General features: G+C 39.7%; 1 protein-coding gene and 1 long non-coding RNA gene across 6 annotated transcripts in view; one reads left to right on the forward strand and one right to left on the reverse strand.

The window, feature by feature from the left end:
• The window catches only part of LOC125461252 (nuclear receptor coactivator 3-like), a 205,263-nt gene extending 190,301 nt beyond the window's left edge, over positions 1 to 14,962 (reverse strand). For 4 of the 5 annotated variants that reach the window (XM_048549791.1, XM_048549782.1, XM_048549783.1 and 1 more), the window contains exon 1: positions 14,837 to 14,962. The gene's annotated coding sequence lies outside the window, so the exon portion shown is untranslated. The remainder of the gene's footprint in view (positions 1 to 14,836) is intronic. The other variant, XM_048549784.2, reaches the window with a different exon arrangement.
• Positions 14,441 to 19,130, forward strand: LOC125461254 (uncharacterized). The gene is made up of 2 exons (XR_007249445.2): positions 14,441 to 14,617; positions 18,757 to 19,130. It is a non-coding gene; the product is annotated as an uncharacterized LOC125461254 (long non-coding RNA).
• Positions 19,131 to 22,141: the final 3,011 nt, after the last annotated feature.

The raw sequence follows: 22,141 nt of genomic DNA on the forward strand, positions 1-22,141 counted from the left end.
AAAGTAGAACAATAATTCTAGTCCTAAGTAACCACTGCAAGAATTGTTCCAATGGTGGAAAGAACTGAAATACAATGATGATTATCACAGATTAGCCCTTCCATTTGTACAAGTGAAGTATGGAAGCATTTTCAATCTTGCAGCATTATACCACGGTTCCAGGTCAACATAGACAGGCAAGGTTAATGAGTCAACAGTGAACGCTCCTCTGGACTTGAGCATTTCAAGTGGAATGCCACCAGCTCGTGGAGACTTGGGCACAGACTTGCTTTATGATTTTGATGACTTTGGCTTAAGATGGGCTCAGGGGAATCTCAGGTGAAACATAATTTCAGTGATTTGGTTGCCATGTCAGACACTGCATATTTTTGATTCAGGATATTTGGCTTGATTTATTGTCAAATGTTTTCAAGTAGTGAAAAGTTTTGTTTTGCAAGGCGTACAGAGAGATTATAGCAAACAAGGGCATACGGATCATAGCGTGCTTAGACCAAGGCATAAAATGTTACGGCTGCAAGGAGGTGCACAAAGCAAGATCAACATTTTGATGTCCGTTCAGAGAAATAATAATAGCAGGCAATAAGCCGTTCTTGAATGTGTTGGTGTGAGTTCAAGCTTCTGTATCTTCTGCCTGATGGAAAAAGGTTGGCATGATGCATTACCAGGGTGGGAGGGGTCTTTGATGATGTTGGCAGCCTTTCCCCAGCAACAAAAAGTGTAAATGGAGTCCATGGATGGGAGGTTGGCTTCAGGTGATGATCTAGGCTATATATACACATAAGTCTGTAGTTTCTTACAGTCTTGGACAAAGCAGTTGCTGTACCAGGCCATTACGCACCCAGATAGAATACTTTCTTTGGGTAACTGTAAAAGTTGGTGAGGATCCTTATGGGCATGCCAAATTTCTTCACCCATGTGAGCAAGAGGCTTCGTTGTGCCTTCTAGACCATCACATCTACATCAATGGTCCAGGACAGACTGGTGGTCATCACTCAGAGGAACTTGATGTCTCAATCCTGTCCACATCCACTCCAGTGATATAGCTAAGGATGTATTCTCCTTTCTTTGTCCCGCAGGAAATGTCAGTTCTTTTGTTTGGCTAAAGTTGAGAGGGAGACAGTTATCGTTGCATCATGCCACCATGCCCTCCATCTCAGTGAGTACCTCCACCAGCTGGTCAGCACAAGAACCACAGGGTGGCACTGTGGCTCAGTGGTTAGCACTGCAGCCTCACAGCGCCAGGGACCCGGGTTCATTCCAGCCTCGGATAACTATCTGTGTGGAGTTTGCACGTTCTACCCACGTCTGCGTGGGTTTTCTCCAAGTGATCCAGTTTCCTCCCACAGTCCAAAGATGTGCAGGCTAGGTAGATTGGCTATGTTAAATGTCCCATAGTGTTCAGGGTTGTTAGGGTTATAGGGGGATGGGTGTGGGTGGGATGCTCCAAGAGGCGGTGTGGACTTGTTGGGCTGAAGGGCCTGTTTCCACACTGTAGGGAATTTGCTTGTATTCTGACTGTTGCTTGATCTCTGGCCTACTACAGTGGTGTTGCCAGCAAACTTGTATATGGCACTTGTATGGAATTTGGCTACACAGTTGTGTGCACAGGGAGTATAGTAGGGGCTAAGAACCCATCCTTGTGGCGCGCCAGTGTTCAGGGTTATCGTGCAGGAGGTGCTGTGGTCTATCTTCACTGATGGCGGTACGTGGTTCAGGAAGCTAAGGATCCAGTTGGAAATGGCAGAGCCGAGACCTAATTCTTGCAGTTTTGAGATTAGTTTGGTCAGGATTAGGTTATTGAAGGCATAGCTGTAGTCTACGATTAGCAGCCCAACGCAAATGCCTTTGTTACCCTGATATTCCAGGGATGAGTGTTGGGCTAGGGAAACTACATGCGAATCCAGACACGCAGCAATGTGGTTGACTCTGAACTGCCCTCTGCGGCAATTAATGGACCTATTTTTGCCAGTAGGCAAATTGCAGGGAATCAAGGCAAGCTGGGAGGCTAGGAATGAACAACCTCTTGAAGCATTTCATAGTTTTGGACATCAGAGCCACTGGACGATAGTTGTTGAGCCATGTTGCATGCATTTTCTTTGGTACTGGGACGGTGGTGGACTTCATGAACTAGGCAGAGACTTGACTGCAGCAAGACGAGGGTGAAGACCTCTGAGTACCTCCACCAGCTGGTCAGCACAAGAACCAAGGGCACGGGCAGGGACTTGGTCCTGACTAGTCGTCTTCCTCGGGTGTACTATCATGAAGACAAATTTGACACCTGCAGCGGTGACAGAGGGAAGAGATGCGCCCGTTCTCACGGGGGCAGGTGACACCATGCTTTTGGCTTTCTGCTCAAACCGAACAAAAAAAAACATAGAAAAAGGTCATGTCATTCTTCACCAACCTGAGAGAAAACAAGTGTTGTACCATTGACAACAAAACAGAGAAGTTGCTGGAAAACGTCAGCAGGTCTGGCAGCATTTGTCGCGAGAGACCAGAGTTAACATTTTGGGTCCACTGACCCTTCTTCAGAACTGATGTTGTATTATTGGTTTTGCGTCAAAGACAATTCGAAGACTGTCATGGAGTTTTCAGGTGACATTTATCGGAAGTATCCTGAAATTCAACAGCCTTATTCTCTCAATATGGGTTCTTCATCTCAGTTTGGTTTGCAGTGTTGTTCCACAATGACATGTGTATTCTCCTCCATCAGAAATGTGGGATCTTGTGCACACCAAATGGCAGTTTGACTATGGGCAGTCCCAAGGTAACAAATCGGTTTCATTCTTAAACAAGTTCGTAAGTCAACTGGTGCACATGTTGGAACATATGTACGGCACATAAAATAGTTATCTGTAAATATCACCATATGTTCACAACTTGGACCTTAAAAATAAATATTAATACACATTTATATAGGATCTTGTTCATAACTATGTGCATTCATATGCATATATCAGAGAGTGCTTATATCTTGGTATTTCTTGCCAAAGAAATCATGGTACTTCCACTGGATTCCTCTAAAAGGACTTGAAATACTGTGCTAAGTGACGTTGCTTAACTTCTTCCAGAAATTATCCGTGTCTTGTGTTATCTTCTGGGATACAAGGAAGGCCTGTAGCAAAGTTTTGTTCCAGTTACTGTCTCTTGGACGCATTTTTAAGTATTTTTCTTAATTCATTCACTGGATGAGGGCATTTTTGGCTGGACCAGCACTTACTGTCCATCACTAATTGCCGCAGAGGGCAGTTCAGAGTCAACCATATTGCTGCGTGTCTGGAGTCGCATGTAAGCTAGGCCAGGTAAGAGTAGTAGTTTCCTTCCCTAAAAAGGACATTAGTGAAGCAGACGGGTTTTTCCCAATAAAATCAACAATGGATTCATGGTCATCATTAGACTCTTAATTCCAGTTTTTTTAAAATTGAATTCAAATTCCATTATTTGCTGTGCTGAGATTCTAACCCAGATGCACAGAACATTACCTGTGGTCTCTGGATTAAAAAAAACAAGAGCTGTGGATGCTGCAAATCAGGAACAAAAACAAAGTAGCTGGAAAAGCTCAGCAGGTCTGGCAGCGTCTTTGAAGGCAAAAACAGAGTTAACTTTTCAGGTGAGACGGTTAATCACAGTCCAGTGCCCCAACTGAGTTAGTTACGTCAGGCTTCCTTTTAAGCTTTGATTATCATGTTGCCTGGCAGTTTAGGCATCACCTTGAAAGGCATGATGCCTCTGGCTAGCAATGAGCACTTTTTAAAGCAGAGGGTAAGGTACACCTATGAGGTCTCTCTGGCATACAATAAAATAGTCAAACATAGGCCAATTGTTTAGACCTGCAGTACATTCATGTTGCTTCTAGTTCAGAGATTACATTTTTATGATAGTAAGGTCAAACACTGTTCTCAAAAAAGAAAAGCTAGTGATTAGAGAGTTTGCTCTTCCAATGTTGCGGTGGCCCAGTGTTACCCATCATGTAGACGGGCATCAAATTTACTAAAGATAATAGACTGATCCTGAAGTATAAATAATATATCAATCATATGCACGTGGACTTGACGATTTGCTGTTGCCCAACTTAGTAATTCCCACTCCACGTGTTAATAGCTACAAAATAAGGAAAACAAATTCCATTTCTAATGAAATCTCTGTGGTAACTTAGCAGAAATAAAAATCTGAAGGTCCAAAATACTGCAAATCATTACAGCACATTTCACAAGAACAGGTCATTCAAAATCACTTTTATATTTAATTAAAAACTAAAAACAGCAACTGCGACAATGTAGGAAACATAGCCAATTTATGCACAGCAAGCTCCCAAATGTAGCAACACGACAGTGACCAGACATTGTTGTGTCATATTGATGGAGAAATAAATATTGACCAGGCCAGTAGGGAGGACAGATGAGGCCTCACTTTGGCCTGCATTTCAAAGGCAACACAGCCTTCTCTCCATCCTATTTGGAGTATCAGCCTTGAGTAGTGTGATCAATTTATGAAATGAGATTTAAACCCTCAACCTTGTAAATCAAGTGGAAAAAAAGAGTCTCCAGTTTAACGCTGGTGACATGACAAATCCTGTCACACAGCCCCTGCAATTTCACTCAATGTTTAAATTAAGCATCCAATATTTTTGGAATTGAGTTAATTTTATCAAGTTGGCACTTGTGGCCTTCCAGTCGGCACCCAGTAGCCTCACCCATTTTCATACATCGTTATGAAGTCTACTTTCAGTCATAGCCAAACTGCACAGAAGTGACGCTTTGGCCCATCAAGTCTGCACCAACGTATCTATGCTAATTTCACTTCCCAGCCTTTGGCTAAGAACCTTCAAGTGCTCACCCAGTACTTTGTAAACACCGAGGTTTCCCACATCTACTGCACTCACAGGCAGTGCATTCAAGATTTCTACCATCCTCTGGGAGGAAAAGACTCCTCAAACCCCTTCTAAACCTGCTGCCCGTCACGTTATGTCCCTGTAGTGACCTAGGAAACTTGGCAGCCAATTTATGCACAACAATCTGCCAAATATGGCAACATACCAGTGACCGGATGTTACTGACCCTTCAAATGTGGGGAACAGCTACTTCCAATCCATTCTGTCCACATCTCTCAATCTTACAGACTTCTTTCAGGTCCAAACCCTCAACCTTCCCTGTTCTAAAGGCACCCCAAGCCAACCCAACCTTTCTTCATATCTAAAATGCTCCAACCTGGGCAACATCCTGGTGAAGTTCCTCTGCATCCCTCCAGTGCAATCCAATTCTTCCCATAGTGTGGCAACCAGTACTGCATGCAGTACTCCCGATGTGTCCAAATCATTGTATTGCTCCCAGGCTATTTCCTTGTTCTTGTAATCAGTACCATGACTGCTAAAAAGTTGAGTTCATATGCCTTAACTACCCTAATCATTTGTAGCAACATGGTCTGTAATTCCATGGTTTACCTCCACCATCCCTCGAGAATCAAAATCTAATCCCTACACAGGGTGGAAACAAGCCATTTGGACTGACAAGTCCACACCAATTCTCTGCAGAGTGTCCTACCCAGATTCACCCCTTACCCTACCCCTGTAACCCCATATTTTCCATGGCTAATCCATTTAACCTAGACATCCCTGGACAGTATGGGACAATTTAGCATGGTCAATCCACCTAACCTGCACATCTTTGGACAGAGGGAGAAAACCCAGATGAAACTCATGCAGGCATCCATGGGGAGGATGTGCAAACTCCAAAGTTGAACCACATTAGCTGTCCTCCCGCACCAGCACTATGGTGAAGAGAAATTAAAAATTTAAGAGAGATTCCCTTTAATTTCCTCCCTTGCCTGCCACAGTAGCCTCGGATACGACCCCTCCAGACCTGGGTATCTGTCCACTTTTAAACCTGCCAAAACCTAAAATACCTCATCTTCTATGTCAAGCTGCTCAAGAATTTCTGCACCCCCTTCCCTAATTCTGTATCGACATCCTCTGAAGCGAAAAGAGTTAAGTACTCATTTGACACTGAACCAATTATCCTCTTACTCCAACGCATATTGCCCCCTAGTCTTTGCTAATTGTCCCCTTCCCCTTAATATATTGTTATAGAATGTTATAGATTCTCTCTATTTTGGATTTGTATTTTCCCCATTGCTACCCAATTGCGCGCACATGCACACCCACAGCAAAAGTAAGTTTTCCCCCAAAAGACCAATGATTATCAGGCTGAAGCACATTCTTAACAGGGAATTTCAAAAACATTTGTACTGATTCAATTTTTGTCTTTCAACTATCAAGCACTTATATGTACTGTTAGTGAAAGTAAATTCAACAGTCTTATAAAATTAACAAGCAACTTGAGCAAAAGCTTCTAACTGCTGGCAGTCAGAAATGTTGTAACTGACAGAAATCCTCAAATTGCCATTTGTTAGCCCTGTTCTCCACAAATTTTGCTATACCTTGAAACATTAAAGTCAAAATGTGCATATTCACTGAAGGACATGAAGTCATTGTACTTATCCCAAGTCACCCCAAAAACATGAAAGTCAAAAATTCAGTGTTTGTCCATTCAGATGCCAGTCAGTTTTGAACACAGTTATTCCTTTTACATTACCGTAACCTCTCTAGAACTGAAACCTTATTTTCTCAAAAGGTGGAGTGGCATTCCTTCAGATTTAAATTATGATTTATTCAACATTAAATCAAATAATTTACCTTCCTCCCCCCCACCAACCCCCACCATCCCTCCTTTCTTATACGTCATTTCATTTTCAGGACCCGATTTTACCGTGACTGAAATGTTTAATTTAGGTCAAGGTACGAATCCTTCAATCTGATTTACTGACGAGACACTCATTTGCCATATTCACATATCTCAGATTTTTAGAAGAGGACATTGGAATTCCTTTCCAATGCAATCACTTCAGTTATCATTTTAAACCTACAAAAATCTGTAGCAGTTTTCATACTGAACTGCAAGTTGCATTCCTTCACAAGCTGAGCTGAACATGGAGTATGAAATTTATCTATTATTGAAATAGATCATACAGTCTCATAGGCATTCCATGAGGTCTCTGATATCAAACCATACTTCAAGCATCACTGCTAGTTCTACCATGTAATTCACCTTTTATAACATGCATAAATGATACAGATTTCAGTCCAGCTTATTAAAGGCAACTTTTGTGCTGTGAATCCAAGTTGCAAAAGTACAAAAAACCTGACTGCAGGAATCTCCAAACATCAACACTAAAAATGAATAATTTTAAATTCTCTCTGTATATGATCATTGGCTCCATACAGGTTGTAAAGGATGGAACTTGCAGTTCAGTGTGAAAATGCTACAGATTTTTGTAGGTTTAGAATAGTAACTGGAGTGATTGGAATTCCTCCTCAGTGTGATGCCCTCCTCTAGAGATCTGTGGTACGTGAATAAGGCAAAGTCATTTTACACTATCACTTGTGGCTTAAGGTAAATAATTGGTTTCCAAATTTTAAGGCAACGAATATGCAATGGAGGAAAAAAAAAATCAATTCGTACAGACCAGTAACAAACAAGCCTTGTCGATGAAAAACAAACTTGAAGAAAAAGTCAGTTATCATCTTCGCGAACTTCACAGCAAAGGGTCTTGCAGTGCAAAACGCCACATTACATTTTGCCTATCCGTTAAGAGGAAGGGAGTCGTCAAAATAATTTTTACAGCAAGCAAGAGTATCAAACTTAAACTTTCAGATCCATTTAATGTCTTCTATGTAAAAAGCTTATTTTAAATAAACAATTCTGAACTGTTCACTCCCCTCACAATGTTCATTACCAGAATAAAAGATTCTTATATGTCAAATAGATTCTGCAGTTAAAAAGTCTAGATGAGAATAGTCTGACTAGAATAAATTACACTGTTACTGTACTTTACCTGCTCGTCATAGTGGTTTCATTATATTAAGTTGTAAACCATTGCAGAATCTAGCAGCTTCCACAAGTTTTTTTTTATTCCCCCACCTCCTCTTCCACATCCCCTGACAATACCAGATATTGTGGCTGAAGCACAACAGAAGGACCGTGGGAAACACTGAATGGAAATATGAGGCAAGCTACTTGAACATTACACAAGATTCAGTTCAGAAAATCAAAGTTAGATTATTGTTTCAGATTTTTCATTTTGTTTTGTACTCAGATTTTAGTGCTTGCCAACTAAATATTTTCCTTTCAAATACCCAAACAAGCATCAGGTACAATACTGCCAAGCCAAGTACAGCATCATTAGACCTCATCGGTGTTCCTGCTCCAATGAAGCAATACAATCTACACTCAACAGCACACTAGTGTATTAGCATATCTTAATTCTACCTCCTGATCCCTAAAAAAATGTCTCCAGCATCTAAATTCACTTGAAGGATTATAATGCCATACTAGCCATTCACATAATGGAGTACAGTTGCAACATGACTCAAAAGGCTCAACAGACAAAGTAGTTGGTTTGATTGGTTTCAATATTCACTGCCTCCATTGCAAAACACTTTTTTTGCAAACAGTGGACACAAATCAACACAATGTATTGCAACAACTGAGTTGCTTCCACAGCACGCTTTTTCCCTTGCAATCTCAGGCAAATTAAGCCAATAGTTTCAGAGAAAAATAAAACACCTCTAAGCTTTCCCTCAAGTCGCATGATAATCCCAGTTCAGACATATAAAATCATTCTTTCACGGGTGCTGCTTAAAGTGTCCTGAAGTTTGACACTTAGTAACATTGTTGAAGAACCATTACTCTGAGGATTGCAATACTTTAAGGTGGCAAACCATGTCCTCAGGATAGCGAGATAGGAGTGATTAAATGCAGCCTTGCCAGCATTACCTGTGGTGAAAGTTATGATACTGCAGATGGATCTACCTTCAGGCAGAAAACCTAAGTAAAACTATATCCTCAACATTCTTGACTCGTGTAAATTTATCACAGAACAGGGAGAAAATAAAAGAGTTTCCAAGCACAAGTCAGGAAGTTTATTCAAAAACAACTGAAGTATTACAATGATTCAATACCTTTTTTTGTTGGACGGTGGAATAGGAAAGCACAAGTTTCCATAAGGCTTTGAAGACGGATTGTTGGGTCTTTTATAAAGCAATGAATTAATCTCTAATATATTGAGCTGAAGAATTTCAGATGCGTGTAATAGAAAATATTCATTACCAACCAATTATCTCGCCAACAAATTTTCTTTATAAACTGAAATTGACTTTTGCCAGCTACCCTAAATAATAAATTGACAGTTACCCAAAACGGACACCTAACCCAAGATTAAACATCTTTGAGATATTAGGAACTGCAGATGCTGGAGAATCTGAGATAACAAGGTGTAGAGCTGGATGAACACAGCAGGCCAAGCAGCAGAGGAGCAGGAAGAACTTTTCTGATGAAGGCCCAAAACGTCAGCTTTCCTGCTCCTCTGCTGCGTTCATCCAGCTCTACACCTTGTTATTTCTTAAACATCTTACTGTTTTAATTCAATTGGATAAATCCCAATATACAGATATGACTTCAGATTCAGATAAATAAAAAGGCGAAAAAAAATTTGCAAACCTCACTTGGGTGGAGGTGACAGTGGTGCTGGGATGAATAAAAGGTGGAAGAAGAAAGGGTAATAATAAGAGAAGTTAAATAAATTGCATTTAGCCATTTGGATAATGGTAGCTTACATCATTTAGTAGATTTTGCAGATGTGGACAAGTCTTTCAATTTTTTAAAAAAATGTATATCAATCCTATCACAATCCTACCCCAATTTTGCTGAAGCAGCATCTTTCCAGGCAGTTTTCTTTACACTGTCAGCTATTTACACAGCTAAGCAGATTAAATATTTGTTCAACAAGACCTACAACGGTCTATACAAAGTTCAAATACTGACAAAATAACTAAGTGTATCCAACATCAGTGTGCATCTCATTACCTCATCTAAGACATAGCAATAATTCTATGATTTATTTTCAAGATCTTTGACAAAGTGAAATTCAGTTCCCATTGTATAGTATAGCAATTTACAAAATTTCTGACCAACCATAATATCAAACTTGACTTATTTTTTCTGTATTGCTGTCAAATATGCTGCATTGTGAAAAAAAAAATCAGAACTTTATTCCATAAGCAGTGTGGATGCTTCAAATTGATCTCTCATTATAATAACTTGAATTTTAAAGGTGAAGATATAATATGCACAAAACTAATACATTACTAAACATCTGTGTATTTTGAGGTGGGGGGGGGGAGAACATAAGAACAAAAAATGTAATCCAAGCTCCAACTACTAATCAGGCTGGAAGCAACATTGACTGCAGTCTTTGGGCATCTCCCTGCATCTTCAGCCAAGAAACTTTGAAGTTTAGGGGTGGGGGTTGGAGAAGAAGGATGCAAACCATATATGACAACAGGATGCAAGGGCTATACCTAGGTACCTGTAGCTTTCATCCAAAGTAAATTAAAACTAATTGGATTCACAAAAAAGCCACTTGTTAAGCTACATTAAACTTAATCTCTGATTCAAGAAAAAACTGCCTTTACATTTAAGAACTACGCCTCTGATTTGAAAAGTTTGGTGAGGAAGAATAACCAAGATAAAGCAAGCTACTTGTAAATTTTATGTACCTCAATGTTAATACCTTATAGAATCAAAGTACATTCAACAGTAGCTTTCGAAAGGAAACTGGATATGTAAAGAAATGAAACATTGGGAGGCTGTGCAAAAAGGAGGAGATAATAACCTGATAATGCACAAAGGGTATTTCTTTTAAAATACTACTGTTCTTATGTTGCAAAACGTTCAATAACGTGTCAACACATCGTCCATGTGCAGTGACCATATCTACTTTTCTCCTTCTCTTCAAGGAATTTTGCATTAACATAGCAATACAAGCAAGCATTTCAGTGAAATAACTCTGTTACTGTGCCTCTGTAGTCCACTCCAGAAATCTAGCAAAACGGTTACTGACGACATATTAGGTCAACCACCTAACAGCCTTACATTTTATGTGCCAGGTACAGTACACAAAAAATGTTAGGCAACCCAAGGTAGGAAGCAGGAGAAAGGAACTTTACAAAATGGAGGCCAGAATGAGAAAGACACAAATAATAAAATCAACAGTTGCTCACATAATGTAAAAAGCCACATTGTAAATATGAAATATTTACATTGATATCACCATGTACTAAATACAGATTTCACAACATTCTACCAAACTAGGATCTGGCTCCTGACTTGGAGACAGATGCCACTATAAAATGCATATGGAAAATAAAAGCAATATTCAGTAAGTCAGACGATATGTCTTAATATCTCACTGACGTAGGTACCATGAAGAAAACTTTAAAAATAGATATAATGAAGTTATGAAAATATTCTTAAAATGCCGGTTATTGCGGCAGTTATTTTAAAAAATCTTGTTTTGCAAACTGCGCTCTGAAACCAAGCCACAAGACGCCGCCAATACTCATCGATGTGATCATCCCATCTTATAAATAGAACGCACTTGTACAAATTTGCAAAAAAAGACACAGCCCAGCAGAAAAAAAATTTCCAGCACCCACGTGGCTATAGACAGTACAGTAACCCAGCTAGCTCTGCCTAACTGCTTCTGATAGTAACTGCAGTCAAACTAAACACTCCACGAGGTCATCTAGTGGTGTTGCTATAACGACATCCTTGGCTGTTTCAGACTGACGTAACAACTGTAAGTAACTTGCAGTCGTTGGTGGTTTGATCCAGAGTCTTCAAAGCAATCTGAAGGGATAGGAAAATCGATCACCATCTCGTAAACCAAACACATACAGGTAAAGCTATACAGAAGCAAAACTGCGAGCTACGATGGCTGAAATGCGGAATACTGTCTGCAAAGTGTTTTAACAGCCACCATTAAAGAGAAACACACCCAGACAATTTACAACACCAGCCTAGGAAGTATCAAAATTGTAATAAAACTGTTTTATAGTTTGGATTAGACATTTAATAGGTGTACTACTGACACTTGAAACTTGAAAACGATTGTTCCCACCGCCCCCCGCCGCTAGTGTTAAAAATGTAACAATTCATTTTTTAAAAATGTCAGCTTTGAAGAAGTCAGCAAGTGCCCTGCCGAAAAGGAAAACGATGATTCTTAATCAAGGGAAGGTTTAAATGTTGTGTTCGAATTTTTGGCACACAGCAAATATACTTCTCGCATCTGTATTCACTTTATCGAATGTAATCGGTATTCGTCCAATATCTCAACGGAGCATTGTCCTGCCCATCACATTTTGTCCTCTCAGTTCCCAGCGTTAAGAATATAGCAAGAAAAAAGGCACTGGTTCATTTGAACAATATTACGAACCACATCATCATCTAAAAGGGCTTTCGACCTAAGTGTGAAATAGTTCAGTACCTTTTCAAAAAAATGACCAAACCAGAGAGAAGATTTTAAACAGGCGTTGTTCACAGAAATACTGAACACATCATTTAGTTTCGTATTCTCTGGAAAGTCGCTTCAGGCTCTTCTAACAGGCCTGCCAATAATGGCATCCAAACAAGATGTACATGTCAAACCCACCAGAACGTTAGCAGCTGTCTATCAACAGGGTCTCAACAGACAAACCAATGATAGCGGTTTACGAGAGCTATCAGCAAACAAGCCAATAGCAGAAGCCCCTTTGCACGCTGTCACCAGACCCGACGACCACTCAGGAACCTATCCAACTGCTGCTTGCACAGCTACAATTAGAAGCAAGCTATCAAGGAACTGTCACGTTGAATTACCCTGCTCAACAAACAACGTTGCGCTCTTTTAATGCACAAGCTGCAGGTATAATCACTGATTTAAAACATACTTAAACACTATGGTATTTATAAATCGACAGCCGCTAGAAATTATAAGCGAAGCCAACAAATAAACACCACAATTAATTCATAGTTGAAACAAATTGCGACCTTCTGAGCAATTCTTCTAAAAATAGCCATCAAGTTATATTACATGTTTTAAGCATACGTGCATCTTGTGTATTTTTTCTGTCGGCAAATACACTTGGACTGCAGCGGCAGAGAAATTAATGTACTCATTTCACACTAGTTTTACTGTTGGTAAAAATTAATGTAAAATTTATATAATTTAATTATAAAACGATATGTTGGATACACTTGGGTTAGGTACAAAATATTTCACCCTTAAACCTGATCTTCAAACTTTTCTGGGTGGAAGATCACTAACAAATATTGACACACTTAAGGCCATGGTTGTTACCCGAAAGAAAACATGAAATAATTTTAGGTGTTTTAATAGACATTTTAATTTTAATGGAAATGTCATGTTAACAAGTCAACTGAGAGCGAAAATCGGAAGTTGGATGACCTTGGAGATTTCCTAGGATCCCCTCAGATACTGGAGGCTAATTTGAAAGCCCATGCCTCAGAACGATGTGCTCCATTGACGGAAATATATTTAAAGTGCGTCTTTTCTATTTTCCTTTTTCAGCAATGGATAAGACAGCTATACTGTATTGATGACGACCTCCTACTGTTCAATTCCTTATCGGTTCAGGGGTTGAACAATCTCAGGCAGGACAAGTGATAACAGATGGTTAACTTTTACAGCATCATGATCAAGACTGACCAAATAGAAACAGGATGCTCCGAATCACTATAGAACAACCCTATTAATAAAAACTCAGGGGAAAATGTAGACAGTTTTACCTTCAAAGAGCAATACCACACCTTCCTTCTCTACGGTCGTTCTCCTAGCTCTCCGGAAGGATAATTATTTCAGCATAAAGACGGTAAGACACTAGAATCGCACCCAACGAGTCATATTTATGACAACGAGCATAAAAGGAATAATGCAGACGAAAGCCTTAAAACATGCATTAATAGATTACGCTAACATACAATGCGCATTGGATAGCCATAAAAACTAGCAGTGAACATGCTACTGAAATGAAGACAGAAAAATACAGCTGTCCCAGTTATAGCCGCTCGCAGAGAACCATGAGCGTGACAAATTTGAACAAGTGTATTTATAGAAAAAACCCTAAACAAAAAGACCGCAGGCATCCTAATGTATTCAGAATTAGGTTTCAATTCATGGTGAAGCATTTAATGGAGAAGTACTTCCAGCACTCCACTCCACCCCACCCCCATTTATTTCAGCATATACTACAGGCATGCAGAAAGGGGCTGACATAGTGAACGAATTGCCTTGTATGGGGAACAAAAAACATTTTGAAAGAAAACTGACCCCACCGTTGAATTTTTTTTGCTCCTCTTAGACTCCCCCTCACCCAAACTAACGTTGACAAGGGACAAGATGCTATGGCGACAGGTCGATTGACAGGAGTCTCGGCCCATGGGAGGGCACACCGGGGAGGCGGGGGGGGACCAATGGCTGCTAGACGGGGGCGGACCCGAAGCTCCGAAGTTCAGCCTCAGTCATTAAGTTGTCCCGAAACAAGATTCCCCCCCCCCCCCCCACACCCACTTCTCTGTGCGTGTGTGTGTGTGTGTGTGCTGGATGATGATAATAATGGTGGTGGTGGTGGGTAAGAACGCGAAAGAAGAAAAAGCGTCGAGGCGACATGGCCTCATCGAGCGGGCGGAGGCAACGTGCGCTGCAATCTTCCTCTAACTGACAGGTTAGTTGGGGGCTCTCAGGTGAACTTCAGTCCGGGACAGAGCTAAAGGCGGGCCTGGGCGGAGAGAAAGAGGTTTCTCCACAAAGAGGATGAAGAGAGGGGGATGTGGAGGAAATTATTTATTTTTTTAAACACAGTAGATCTGTAATAAAAAAAATCCACAAAACAAACAATCGTTTGCCCCTCTCCTAAACACTCCCGCTCTACCACCCAGCTTACCGAGCTGCCTGCTACTCGGAGGAACATTCCAGTATCCTGACCTTCGTTTCTCTAAATAAGCCGAGGAAAAGCGCCGCCATGTTGCTCCTTGTTTATTTAAATCTTGAACACTCCCAGGGAGGGAGGGATCCCTCGCTGCGCATGCTCGGCGGCGTCTGCCGCGGGGGCCTCTGGAAGTTGTAGTCTGCATACCCGCGATGCATCAGGTGAGCCGGTAGCCTCCAGCCCTTGCTGGTATCCAGGGAAGAAAGTAGATTGGACGTTGGGTGACCAACAGGTAAATAATATCGGCCGGTTGCAAAATCTGCTGCAACTCCGTGCAAGAGAAAGTTAAAACTCAACACCTGCAATAATTTTTTTAAAATGATCAACAGCCAGCATCATACAAACAGTAGGCCAGATGTGGATATTTTAAAAAATGTGTACACCTTCTATCACAACTTCCATGTATTCTAATTATTCTACACTGCACAACTATAAAAAAGTGTACAGTGCATTCCGTTTAAAAAGTGTGTATTAAGTAAGATTGAATCCACCACAACTCTAGGTTCATTTTGAAATTGCACACAACTTTCTCCCTATCTGCCCCCAGTCTTAAATCCTTTCACCCTCCTTTGTGCAATGGATTTATTTAAATGAATTGTGTATTTTCACAGCAAATTACTGAATTGATAATATATTTTGTTCATGGATTCAGGACAACAACATTGGGTGTATAAGACATTCAATATAGTGACAGTGACAGATGGCATACCAACTATTGCTACTCAGTACTACATTCAGCATTCAACATTAGGTGTTTTGTATAAAGAGAATATTTGGTACATACAAGAAGATACATAGAACATTCAATGTAAAATATCCAATAAATAATAGTTTAGAGAATCATGATAATTCTGCAAATAACAAATGAGATTATGTAAAGGGAATAAATACAGAACCTTTGTGCATATGGCTGTGGCATCAATTCTACAACTCACAAATTCAGGGATACTGCTGATAACTCAGGTCACCTTGTATACAAAATATTCACCTTGGCAGTAGTTTAGTCATGGATACGGGCCATTCTTTGAGAGGCTAGACAATTTCAGTAAGTAATTATCAGAACTTTCATGCTGATTTTCTAACATTGATTTGTAATGGATGTTGTCTAGCATAAAGAAAACTAAATTCTAAGGCTAAAAACATGAGTTAGAAATTAGATTCAAATAAAGATTATTACACATTAGTGAAATGGTTCAATGTCATCATAATTCAGCACTGGATGATATTTCTACAAAGAATTAATTTTATAATTATTGATATTACTACACTCTATGGTTGTGAATGATGGCTATGAATTATTATTGGTTCTGCTAATGTTTGGATTGTATTTTTGAAAATAAGTGTTTTATTTAAATTCAGCAAGTACTATCTACAACATAATATGCTGATATTACTCATCTTTTCTTGAATGGATCATGGATTAAATAATATCCTTTGTAATAATTTTCATATTTACAGTATAATTAATGTTTGCTAATAATGTGATACACACCTAGGAATTAATTGGGGAATAATGCATAAACCCATTAAATCTCCACTTCATTACTCATTGCTGAAGCATCCTACAAATATAAATTGGAACTTCTACTAATGTCATGCCTCAGTTACAAAGGATATATCAGTCAGTAGGATCTCTGAACTTCTCGAAACTAACTGGAGTATTGCCAGAGAAGTTTAAAATTTACCAACCTAACATACGAAGCTCAAACTTAAATTTGTGTGTAATTTCAAATCAAAGAGCCCCTCTCTATTTGAGACAGAGATTACTTTGTTGATGAGAGCACCAGCTGTTCCTTTGATGTCACCATGGTAACAGAAATGCAATTATTAAATGTGCAGCATACATTTGTGTTGGTGATCTGATAATACAAATGTCAGATCGTTCACTTCTAATGTGGCAAGAAGGTTGTGAACTGTGAAGTATAATGAGCAGCAATCCTATGGAATTACAGAGCAAACAAGATACAGCAGGAAAGATGAAGGCCATCACTGCCAAATTATGTGAGATGAAACAATCAGACAGTCTCAACAAGTTTAAATCATTTATTTAATGTGTATATCTAACGTCCATGAAAATGTGCTGTTTAACATTCACTCAGAACCTCAGTTGCTTTGGCAGCATGCACTTTTACGTTCATATTGCAATCTGGAACTACTGCTAATGATGGTCGAGGTTTCACTGTTCTTTACATCACTTGGCTAACCAGGAATCTTTTATGTTCTTACCGCCTGCCATGATTGTGCAATGGACTAATTTGCGAGTCGCTTTTCAACTAGTTTGCCCACATTATGAACATATGATCCTTAGTCACAAGTCCTGGTTGGTGCACAAACCTGAAGCTTTTTCCTTAGAGGCAGGGATAATCCCCAGTGAGCCACAAGACCTGCACTACCTAAGTATAATTTGATGGAAACTAGCTTCATTAAGTTGAGGCACTAATTTAAAACACATATAGACCATCTCCATTTTCCTAAGAGATCTATTGTATTTTTTTTCCTCTTTGTTCCCTGTTCCCTCATTCTGAACCACCGCTGCATCCTTGGTTATTTCACCTCAGCTTCCACTTCCTTTCTTGCAGTGCTTCAGGAATGTGAGCAGACATAGTTTCAGCTTTAACCTCCTTTTCATAGAAGTGTTCCCATTTGCTTTGTGCTTAGCCAGCTGCTAAACAGTCCCGACTATTTTAATTCCAAGCTGTCAGAGTAATTCAGAACTGAGTGACATTACATTCTTATCACAGTTTAGTAGAGTTGTAGAGTCAAAAAGCACGGAAATAGACCCTTCAGTCCCACACATCGGCACTAACTAGACATTCCAATCCATGCCTCATGATTTTATGAACCATTATAAAGATCATCCTTGGTCTCAGAAAAAGCCCCAGCCCATATAGCCTCTCTCTCTATGAGCTCAAACCCTCCAGTCATGGCAACATCCTTTAAATCTTTTCCGCACCCTCTTATGTTTAACATCCTTCCTACAGAAGGGCAACCAGAATTGTACAGAGTATTGGAAAAGTGGCTTTACTAATGTCCTGTACAACCAAAAAGCGTGAGTCTAAATTTCAAGAACAGAAGTGGAATTTGCTGGAGAAACTCTGTCTGTGCAGAGAAAGCAGAGTTAAAATTTCTGGTCCAGTGACCCTTGTTCATGGCCCTTCTGTTTTTGATTCCCAGCATTCGTAGTTCTTTGTTCTATCTAAATTTCAAGAGGTTGTTTTGTCATTGCATTATTAAATTGGATTTTAAATCATAAAATATGTTCCACATCCTGAGTCTTTTCCTGTCACTGATCAGCAGCAGCATTCGTTAACGTGTTACAGCATTTGTGATGCCTATTTTAGATGCAAGGATGCCAGAAGTTCATCTACCATGGGAACCTTAACTCTTCGTGGGTTTTGTTTTTAAGATGGCCTTGAGACGAACAATGATGTTAAAGCTACACCCAATCTATTATTTGCAGTTACCAGTTGAAGTACAGTTGTTAAGAGCTATTTGCACTAATTATTTTCTTTTGTTTATTTCCTATTGTGCATCTCAAACCTTGTATTTGGAAGAATGTTTATGTGCATGTGCAGTGTTTTAAAAAAATGCGCATTGGCCTCTGAAAGAATCTGGGCGGCGGTGTCTGGACCATCTGGGAGGGGCGTGGGCCGGTCCACGCCCAGAGTATTTACTTACGTGACAGTGGTACGTATACAAATGTGTGCAAACCGCACGGACCAGTGTTTCATTCCAGCGACAGAAATTGACTGGCGGACGAATAGGCAAGTCATTGACCAGGACTTAAACTGCGCACACGGACGCCCTCTGCTGCATTTAAAAGGGTTTTGTTTTTAAAATACCCAATGCATTTATTTGAGCATCTTTCATTCCAGGACTTCTTCATCCATTCTGCATTTTTGTTAGACCTGTGGAATCTAAGACTTGGGTTGCTATCCGTCCGCTCCAGCGTCGAAAAAAAAAACTAATAACTCATATCTAAACGAACATACTGATGAATCTAGACGGGACAAACCCGCAGCCGACAATTTATGGATTCCTATGTACCATCAGCGAGAAATTACTTTATTTCTTAGAACAGTGCATGGGGGGAAGATAACATAAATATGTTATGTATATTCACACTAAAAAGTAGTAGTAGTAGAAAGATGAAAGGCTTCGGAGAAAATTATGAACACAAAATCATTTTAGACTGCAGGAGGCTATATTGCAAATAAAAAGTGTGCAGTTATCTCTCATGCAAGTGAAACGCAGACTTTGCTTCCTGTTTATTTTACTTAGATGATGCATTGTACCGGGGATTGGGAAAACCCTTTTTTAAAACGGAGTCTTAGTTTAACCGTCCCGTTGAGAAAGTGGAAAGTTTTTGTGGGAAAAAAAGTAACGCATGATCATGGAGCAGTTTCCCGGTCGCTGAGCAGTATGGGGTACCTACGCATCCATGAATAATTTCCTTTCCAACGCGAAGTTTTACAATACTCAGACAGAGATTTGATTTTGGAATATAAAACTGAATTTTCCTCGTCTACTATAAGAGTTAATATCGATGATGGTTTTATGCTTTTATCCAGCGTGCAAATAATGTTCCTTTGCCTTTCTTTCCCAATGGGGCTGAATGTTTCAATTCATTTTTTTATAAAGTTTTCTTTAAGTGTTAATCTGAATGAAGCTCACGCTTTGAACTTACTTCAAAGTCTCTCTCATGCACCTTTCACTTCATAACTCTAACTTACAGTTATAACGTACATAAAACAACCGTATATGCTATATAAATACACAAGCTCTCTGTCTTCTATTTCATATTTTCTGATGCAGCAAAGTTGTTTTGGGTTGGGCATTAACAGAAGCAGAAGTCATATATCATTTAATTAACAAGCCAAGTTTAAGAAGAAAACCTTGCACTATTTGTCACGTTGCAACTCCAGCCTAGACCAAAGGCGTGTTACACAATTATTTTAAACTGTTCTCACATTAGAATAGATTTGAAGCTCTTGTTCACTCACTTCTCAAAACATCAGCAGTATAATTTAAACAAATAAGAAACGGACGTTAAACTTATTGTAACCTATGCTGGTCAAAGGGATTTCTTCCAGGTCGAGAAAGATGGAGGATGGATTGAGAGCTTAAGGATTAAGAATCACCAACTTATTAATGTGCAGGAGGCCATTCAGTCCATTGTGCCTGCACTGGCTCTTCAAATGAGCATCATCAGCAAGTGACATTCTCCTGCTTTTACCACATTGCACATTGTCTATCAAAAAAAAATTCAATGCCGTCTTGAATACCTCAATTTGACCTGTCTACACCACACTTTCAGGCAGTATATTCCGTACTTGACACTACTCAGTGGAAAAAGTTGGTTTTCTCCCTTCACACCACCCTTGCTTCTGTTACACATCACTTTAATTCTATGTCCTCTCATTCTGGTTCCTTTTACAAGCAGAAACAGCTTCTGCATATCTACTCTCTCCAGCCTGCTCTTGATCTTGAAAAACTCAATCAAATTTTCTCTCACATTCCTTTTCTCCAAGGAGAACATCTCATTACTGAAGGCTCTAATTCCTGGAACCATTCTTGTAACCTGCTTCTACACTCTCTCCAATGCATTTATATCTTTCTCCTAATATGGTACCTGCAACTGTACAGGTCTAGTATACAGCTTATGCAAGTTGAATATCATCTTCTGGCTCTTGTACTTTGTGGACCTATGAATAATGCTAAGAAGAATGTAAGCTTTATAAGTGATAATGGGAACTGCAGATGCTGGAGAATCCAAGATAATAAAATGAGCAGGCCCAGCAGCATCTCAGGAGCACAAAAGCTGACGTTTCAGGCCTAGACCCTTCATCAGAGCTTTATGAACTGGTTTCTCCTCTTGTCCTGCCACCTTTGGTAATCTCTGCACATATACAGCGAGGTCTAGCTGCCTCTGCATTCTTCTTGGAATTGTACCCGCTATTTTTATGTTGGCTTTCAATACTTTTCCTATCAAAGTGCATTAGCTCATACTTGCCTGCACTGAACCTCATTTATCATCTATCCACCCACTCTACCAATTTGTCAATGCCCTTTTGAAGTACCAAACTGTCCTTACAGCTTTTAATTTAAACATGTTTTATGTTATCTGAAAACTTTGAAATTGTCCCTTGCATGTCAAGATCTGGATCAGTAGTATACATTGGGAAAAGCAAGGGTCACATAACTGACCCAAGGGAACTCTACCACAAACCTTCCTTCAGCCTGAAAAATATCCTTTCACCATTTACTGTTTCCTAGGACTCAGCCTATTTTGTATCCACATTACTAGTATAGCTTTTATACCATGACTAGTAACTTTCCTTAAGCCTGCTATGCAGCACTGTATCAAGTTCCTCCTGGAGATCCATGTATATCATATTAACTATGAGCCTGTTACCTTTTCAAAATAGTCCAAGTTAATTACAAATGATTTCCCCGATTGAAATTCATGCTGACTCTTCCTAATGAACACAAATTTTTCCATGTGACTTATCCTTACAACCTTTCTTGAACAAGGCCATAATGTTTGCAATTCATCAGTCTCCTGGCAATTAGCAAGTCTAAAAATAGTCTGAAATGGGATGGCCAGTGCTGCTGCAATTTCTACCAATTATTTCTTTCTAAATTGTTTGATGGATCATATCCAGTCCCACTGCTTTGGGAACTTTAAGGAGCAACAGTCTACCCAACACCTATTAATTTTGAATCCTTCTCGTGGGAGTATCCTTCTTTAACACCATGGCTTGGGAAGCATTCGCTCTTTTGTAAAGACTGATATAAATTATTCACTTGACACATCTGCTATGCCTCCTTTCTCCATTTGTGTAACTCCTGTCTGGTCTCTAATTGGCCCTACTCCTCCTTTAATCACTGTCGTATTATTTATGTCTATGGATGACTTTGAGATTCCTTTTCATCTTCGCTGCTGGTCTTTTCTCAATTCCTTTTTGCTCCTCTTATATGGTTTTTCCACCCCGTTTCTCCCTACCCAACCTTCAGTGTTCCTCAATTCTTAATTCTAATTTTCAGCTTCACATTCTTCATAAGGACACTTGCTTCCTCACATTAATTTCCACCTCCTTTGTCATCTAGGCAAATATGGATTTGTATGTCCCACCTTGCCCCTTTGAAAGAATAAATTGACTGTACCCAAAACTGCATCTCTTTGAATGTAGCCCATTGATCAGTTTTTGTTTCTCCCACTAACTTATTGTTCCAGTCAATCCTGCCCAGATCTGCTCT

The sequence above is a fragment of the Stegostoma tigrinum genome, chromosome 19, assembly GCF_030684315.1.
Source record: "Stegostoma tigrinum isolate sSteTig4 chromosome 19, sSteTig4.hap1, whole genome shotgun sequence".
In the NCBI taxonomy this organism is placed as follows: Eukaryota; Metazoa; Chordata; class Chondrichthyes; order Orectolobiformes; family Stegostomatidae; genus Stegostoma; species Stegostoma tigrinum.